The following is a 7,803-nucleotide window of genomic DNA, read 5'->3' as shown; positions in this document are numbered from 1 at the left end:
GGAGAAATGACCCCCCATCCCCAGGCAAACGCGGGGCTGGGCTGAGCCTGAACTGCAGGAGCTGCTGCCGCTCCCCTCCAAGCTGAGGCCTGTCAAACTCACTCCACCCACCACCGCTCAGATCAGTCGCTGCCACCCCCAGCCTGACAGACACCTCACTGAAACAGCTTTTTTGTTCTTCCAAACTGGAAAAATGACTTCTGGGGGTGGGGTGACAGGCTGGAAATGTTCCCTTCCCCCAGCATTTCTGCCCCTGCCGACTGCCGTGGGCTTTTCCCAGAAAAATAGAAATCCCAAAAGCTGGCAGTCCTGAGCTTCTGGAAGCTGAACAAAGAAAATCTGCTTTTAACCCAAAAGCAATAAAACCAAACCGACTTTTGTGGCTGACAAAGCCACAGACCCATTCCCGTCTCCAGGAGCAGCATCTGCATCCCGCGGACATGCTGAATGCCGAACCGCTCCCGCCCGGCGCGCACCAAACCTCCCCGGAAAGGCGAAGAGCGAGCAAGAGGGCTGGGGAGACGGACGCCCTGCTGCCCCCCGCCTCCGCGAGCCTCGTTCCTGCTCTCGCGGCGCCGCTTGCCGAGGGCTGGGGCAGCATCCGTCTGCATTTCCSCCCGCGCGCCTCTGTCTGCCCGGCAGCCTATTAAAAATAAATTACATAGGAATGAAATTTCGCGGGTTAGGTCTCGGCCCGGCAGCTGAAGAGGCTGGATGCAAATTCCAGAGGAGCCGAGACGACCACGTTTTTCCTCCTTAAAATAATGCCGCTAATAGTATAGGAATAATTTTCTGACTTTAAATTTCCTGGCATCTGCCACGGTCACGTCAGCCTTGGGAGAGCCGTTAAGCGAGTGCTTGGTATCCCACCTTTTGGAGAAACGCTTCCCCGCGCTCCGTTATTGCTGCTTCAGCACACGGCTTGGCTGGCAGCGCGTGGATCCGAAAGCGAGTAGCACTTGTCCACCGGAAACTCGTTGCCCTAAACCCCCCGTTATGGATAACACAATTTTCTTCATTGCTCGAAAATGCCCACAAACGTCAGTGCTGAGAACCCAAGGCCAAAAAAAGGACTCAAAATCCTCGGACTTTCAGAAACCTCAGGCATTTTAAGCCACTCCAAAGGATTTCAGAGCACCTGCTGGTGGCAATGCGGCCCCTCATCCGGCTCCCGCCACTGGCTCCCGTCGCAGCTGCGGCYGGAGAGACCGAATCCCTCGGCTGTGCCAGCGCTTTCGGGGACGTGCTTGTTCTGCTGCGTTTCAGCCGCCAGGCCAGCACCGACCTGCTCTCTCCGCAGCCGGGCATGCCACGCTTCCCGCGCCGCTGCGCTTCCCGTGATTCCCGTGCCACCAAATTTCCCACGCTTCCTGCGTCGCCGTGTTTCCCGCGTCACTGCGTTTCCCGCACTGCCGTGTTTCCCACACTTCCCACGCCGCCGTGCTTCCCGCACCACCGCGCTTCCCGTGCTGCTGCCGGCACCCGGCGCTCCGCTGGCCCTCGGGAACTCCTCCCAGGAAGATCCGGTCCGATAGGCCAGGCGAAGCGAGATGGAGGCTCTCACGCCTGGACGCTGGTGGATCCCGCGGGATTTATTTTTTAAATACCAGAGTCGTCAGATCCCCTGTGACCTTCCCAGCCTCAAATCACCCGGCAGTGGYGTGCGGGGCTGCAGCAGAGCCACGAGCAGAAGCCCAAAAAGCCCCGCGGGTTTCCCCAGCGTCTCCGTTGGTTTCCCAGCCGCTTCGGCCGTCCGACCGCAGCGACTGCACCGGGCGCCGGCGCCGCCTGCGAGCGACGGAGYGGCTCCAGGAGGGCGAGCGCGGAAAGGTCTCTCCGGGGCTCGCAGCAGAGGCTCCGCCGGCCCGGCTGCGGCGCCGGGATTGCAGCAGCCCGACAGCGGCGCAAACCCTCCGCGAGGCGCCTGCCCGGGGCGCGGGGCGGCCGGCAGCCGCGCAGGGCGGCCCCCTCGCCCGTGTTAGGGGGCTGCAGCCCCCCGCCCTCCCCGCGGGGCCCGGAGGCTCCCGGCGCCACCAGCGCTCGCTGCTCTCTCCCGCGCACGGTGTTAAAACGCCGNCGAGCGACGGAGCGGCTCCAGGAGGGCGAGCGCGGAAAGGTCTCTCCGGGGCTCGCAGCAGAGGCTCCGCCGGCCCGGCTGCGGCGCCGGGATTGTTATTGCTGGACGCCGGCGTGGAAGCGATGCGCGCCGGAGGGCCGCGGCCGAGGCCGGACGTGAGCCGCGGCCCGGCAAAACCTCCCCACTGTTCGGGGGCTGCAGCCCCCCGCCCTCCCCGCGGGGCCCGGAGGCTCCCGGCGCCACCAGCGCTCGCTGCTCTCTCCCGCGCACGGTGTTAAAACGCCGTGCAATTACGGAGCGGAGCAGACCGGCCGGGCGGATGGATGCTTTGCTGGGAGGTTTCGCTGTGCGGCTCTGCCCTGCGGCATCGCTCCCCCCCTGCGGCATCGCTCCCCCCTGCCCAGCCCTGCCGGGAGCTTGCGGGGCTGCAAACGCACTCGGGCTCCCGGGGCGCAGAGGACCCGGGGTGGCGGGTCCCGGCGGCGGGGATGGAGGTGCGTGGGGTCCCGGAGGTGCAGCCCGCGCCGCACAGCCCTGCTCCCCGCAGCCGGCCCGGGAAGGGAGCAGCTCCCGGGGATGCTCGGAGGGGCGGCGAGCAGCTCCCGGCTCCCCATCCCGCCCTCCCTTCCCCCTCCCAGGCAGCTGCTCCGGGAGGCAGAGAGAAATGTCTGAAGCATGTGGGAAGACATCAGACACGGGAGGGCAAGGAAGCAAAGCAAGCCCGGAGGGGCACCTCCCCGGGGTGTGGGAGCCGGCGTGGAGGTTATGCCTATCAAGGGGAGACAATTCACACCCATTTATAACCCGGCGAGGGAGGAGCGGGCGTGAGCAGGATAAAGCACCAGCCTTCACCTCTGGGGCTGCCGGTCCATCCATCCTGCCGCTCCCGCTGAACGGGGCCGAGCAGCGGCGTTCCCAGCCGCCGGAGCGGGCTGTGCCCCGCCGCGGCCGGCCAGCGCTCCCTGGCCTGGGGGATGCGGAGCCGCCTTCCCCACGGCACGTCCCCGCGTCGTGCCGTCGCTCCCGCTGCGAGTTTCGGCACGCTGCGGGGCGAGGAAGCGCCCCTGGACAGGCATCYGGCACCACGGATGCTCTCCCAGGTCCAGCTCCTCGCAGAGCGAGGCTCTTCGCACGGAACCGTTGCAGGATGAAGCACGTGWACCCAGCTCGCCCTGGCTGGGAAGAAACCCTCGGCTCTTAATTCGCCTTTCCCACTCCGAACCAGGAGGGAAGCCAGGCCCTTGGAGACCTCCTGTGCAACGTCAGGACCAGAGAAACCTCTTTGCGTTGGTCTCAAGGCTGCGTTTCGACATGGCGGAAACACAGAATTTCACCACAGTTTGAAAACCGAGCTCCAGAAAGTGAATTTGGTCTCAAAGGTCATTTAAAAATGAAACCCCAAATCAAAATGCTTCATTTCTGAAGCCGCACTTGGTGTTGCCCAAACACCACACGTGGAACCGAAACCAGTGAAATCGGTGCTCTGGAAGCATTTGCCGCGAGAACGACACGATTTCACGCCAGATTGGTCCCGACAGACGTCTTCAGGCAACTCCACTCGTTCCCTCTCCCGYGGGCAGACAAAAAGCCGAACTCCAAAAGGTCAAGCGAGGTGCCCGAGGTCAGGGAAGCGTCTGTGGCAGAGCCCGAAAKGAAACCCCAGTCTCTCAGATCCCCGGCCAGGGCCTCGACACGGGATCAAAGCCACGGGTTGGGGAGAGCCACGGGGCAGGGATGCGCCGCGGGAAAGGAGCCAGCGCGCGGCCCCGCGGCCGAAACCCCCCTCCAGCATGGCCCGAATAAGTCGAGAGCAGCAGCTTTCGAGGAAGGAGCCGATGCGGGTGCGCTGCTACCTGCCCGCCATCCCCCGGGACGCGTTTCGGGTTAGCACCGCGCAGCAAAGCCACATCGTTGGCTCAGCAAGGGGATGCGCGTTGGGTTTGATCGGCAGAGCCTTGGAGGAAGAGGAGGAGGAGGAGGAGGAGGAGGAGGAGGAGGAGGAGGAGGAAGAGGGGGGAAGGTTTCCATCGCAGAGAAGAGGGAGAGAAGCAGAGATCAGCCTGGACGTCACGGAGCAGAGCGTGGGGAAGGGAGGAGCCGCCCGGAGGGCTCTGAGACGGAGCCAGCCCAAAAATCACGGCACCGCAGACATGCTCGCACACACCCAGGGAGCTTTGCTGAAAACTTTGATGTTCCCGTCAAAACCCGTTTCTCTCAGAGCTGGATCGGAGCCTCTCCCTCGTCCCTGCTCCCCCGGCACCCAAAGCTCGCCTTTCGGCAGCGTTTCTCGGCAGGGCCAAGGGGTGCCCATGCAGGGCGGCCGCTCCGGCGCTTTCCCGCACCACCCCAGTGTTTTCCCACGCCGAGGAGCCGGCTTGCTCCAAGGAGCCCCCCTGAAACCCCTCCTGGAGAGCTGCGCTCCGGCTCGCCCTCGCCTCATTCGGGGGAGTTTTGTAGCACCGCTCGCTCCCGGCAGAGCTCTGCCCCGCGCGCCGGCGGACGGAGTCCCGGAGCGGCAAACCCGCCGCCTGCTCCGCGCCGGGGCCAGCCACGGCCTTGCCACGCGCCCTGGGGTGAGACCCTCACCCGGGACCAGGGCTGCACCCAGGGCCCATCGCCACCCTCTCCCTCCCTGCTCTCTGCCCCTGTGCCGACATGTTTTGGGATGCGCAAAGCGCGGCGCTCAGCACGCCGCCACAGCCCCCTTCCCAGCCGGGGGTCAGGCAGGAAAGACTCAAATCCTTCCACAAATCTCCAAGTCTCCTATCACCGGTGCAGACTTCCAGAGCTCACCGGAGACCCGCAGCCCCCGCCTGGCCTCCCAGGAGCGCCTGCAGTTGTGGCGGCTCAGCACCACGCAGGATTAAACCAGTCACTTAAGGGCAGCAAAACACCACTATTCGGCTGTTGTCCTGCACCGTGCTGAGCGCACTGAGCCGAGCAAACGCCTTGAAAACAAACAGCCACAGCATCGTTTGCTCCCAACCTGTTGCCTTAGAGCACGAGGAGTTTCTTCCTCTTTAAGCCAATCTGTTTCCTATTAATAGCAGAGCAGAGCCCGGTCCAGCCCAAGCTCTCCGGAGGAGGCAGGATGTGCAGCTTGCTGAAGCCAAAGGCTCTTCAGGCGTTTTTCTACGCATTTCCACCCTCGGGAGGAAATCCTGCCCCGGGAAGATGGGTCAGGTTTGGGACGGGAAAGCCCTCGCTCCGGACAGCCGGAGAAGGGAGCTTTGCAGAGCAACCAGCCCAGCAGAGCGGCCGGGCGGCTGCCCCTTGTCGAAGCGGGGTCCGGGCAGGACRGGGACAGCAGAGGGGACACGGGCACCCGCCAGCAGGACCGCAGCCCCGGGCATGGCTCTAGACGTCGCAGCCGTCACCTTGCCGCGCGGGGCAGGCGGGAGCGCGGCCCAGGGGGACGTGGCAGCACGGAGGGCGACCACCGTCGGAGCCTGCCCTTGCGGYGAGGTGCGACAGCCGCGTGCCCGGCTGCACGGGAGACGTTAAACCCAGGCCGGCATCTGCGCAGCCGGCAGCAAGGCGAGGGGGGACCCGGCAGGGCCGAGGGTGGAACCTCGCTGCAAAACCGCCCACCGCTGCTTCCTGCCCAGGGCTTCCCGGTCGGCTGCTCTGGCGACGGGGGAAGATACCCAGCGTCTGCTCCCATGCCCCGGCCCCGGCGCACACCTGAGGTCAGAGTTTCTAAATTACTCAGCCCTCCTTCCTCCACCGCTCTGCGCCCGAGCCCCGGCCCAGGTTTTCTCAAAACTCAGCTTCCCTGGGGATGCTTGCGGTCGGGCTCTACCCCGCACAGCGGCTCTGGCACTCGGCTCTTATGCAAATCTCGGCTTCCTCCGCTGCAAGTGCACGAGGCCGACTGGCTGTCTCCGGGGCGGTCTGCGGATCCGCGCATGCAAACGCACGTGGGCCCGCTGGCAGCGTTCCTGCGCGACGCAGCCCGCAGCGGGGCTCCGTTCCTCCCGGCAACGACAGGTTTAACCCCTGCGTACACCCAGACAGAGCCTAGCAACACGAACCCCGGCAACGCAACAGCTCCCGGCCTTAGCAACGGGCGCTGCACCAGCACCGCTGGCCCCACGGCAGAGCCCCACGCAGCGCCGAGAGCCGCGACGGCCCGGATCCCGCTGCTGCGATTGCGGCTGCATTTGCCATGCCCTGTGCTTGCAGGGCCGTTCGCTGCTGCCGCGGGGCTCGGGCCTCTCCATGACCCAGAGTCTTCAGCAGCGGCAGCCCAGCTTTGCACCCCCCCCCCCAGCCCTGACGGATGCAAGAGGGGCTGACGGCTCGCTGCAGCACCCGAACCAGCCTGCCGCGGGAACCCGGCTCCGTGTGCCACTCAGCCCCGTTCGGCAGGGCGGATCCACATGCCGTGGGAGAGAAGCAGCCCAAGGACACACCGCGCGCACGCAGATGCACACGGCTCCTTTGGAGCCAGCGTGCTGCCACCCGAAACACACAGAAACGCCTCACCGGGGACAGGGCTGTCACGGCTGCCCATCCTACCCGCTGCCTGGGGCGCCCAGCGCGGGGCGAGCGTGCCCTGGCCTCTCCTGGCCCCGCGGCCGCCCGCGTGCCTCGCTCCGCACCAGGCTGTGCACCGGCTACAGCCGCCTCCCGGGTGTGCATCAAGGCAACACACACACACACACACACACACACAAGCATCTACTCACGCCGCAGCAGGCGAGGAGGGCTGTCGTGCTGCTCGCCCCGGTGCACAAGCGCCAGGACGAGGCGACAGGCAGCTCCTTTCGGCTCCTTTCTCTCCCCAACCTCGTTTCACTTCTTCCTGCAGACGGTGCCGGCGGGGTGAGGGGGGGCAGGCGCCTCGCCGGGGCGCTGAGCCTGGGAGAGCCAGAAAGCCCCCTTGGCCGGGCAGATCCCCCTCATCCCGCTGCGCTCCCTGGTAGGCTTTTCCCTCTCGCGTCGGGAGGGAAGGACTGATTTTTCTGCTCGCCCTGGCCCAGATCCCGCAAACAATTACGTTCCTGTTTGGCTCTGTGCGTACAAATAGCTGTAGTTAAGTCAATATATTGCCTTTGCTGGGCAGTAATAACCCCAGTTAGCCTAATACACCTCCCGAGCCCTCTGTTAAATACACGAGCACTTCTGCACATCCAGGATCCAAAATACTCGATTACAGGGGCAGGAAAACCACCACAGCTCTCTGCAATAAGCCCAGCATCCCGAGAAGCGCTTTCCCTGCCGCAGACCATACCTAGCGCCCACGGCGGGTTCGGTGGGACGAGCCGACCCCTCTGCAGCGAGCAGGGGCACGCGAGCGCGGGCCTGTCCCGGGAGCGGCGAGGAGACGGCTTGACATCGGGGAAGAGAAGGGGAAACCTAGCGCTGCCTCTCTCTGCCACTGAGGCTTTGCTGACGGGCAACTTTACAGTTCGACGCGGATTGTTTTATTGTTCTGCTAATAAAAATAACACAACCCCCCCCCCCCCCCCCCCCCGCCTGATCGTGCATTTCGAAAGGGAAGAACCCAGCCAGCGCTTGGCTTTCGCTAGCCCAGGCGGCGCAGCGCCCTTTGCAGCCTCCCCCCCGAGTCCGGGTCGATTTCGCTAGGATTTTTCGGGTTTGCAGTCCTGGAAAAACACAAGGCTGGGCTTGACTTTTTGGACAGCACGCAGGAAATGAGTCACAGCAGCCCAGTCCGCGACCCGATGGAGCACCGACACCTTCTCGGAGAAGGGATTTTT

This window comes from Apteryx rowi, unplaced genomic scaffold, assembly GCF_003343035.1.
Source record: "Apteryx rowi isolate R43461 unplaced genomic scaffold, aptRow1 scaffold_45, whole genome shotgun sequence".
In the NCBI taxonomy this organism is placed as follows: Eukaryota; Metazoa; Chordata; class Aves; order Apterygiformes; family Apterygidae; genus Apteryx; species Apteryx rowi.
Note: the sequence above shows the minus strand (reverse complement) of the source record.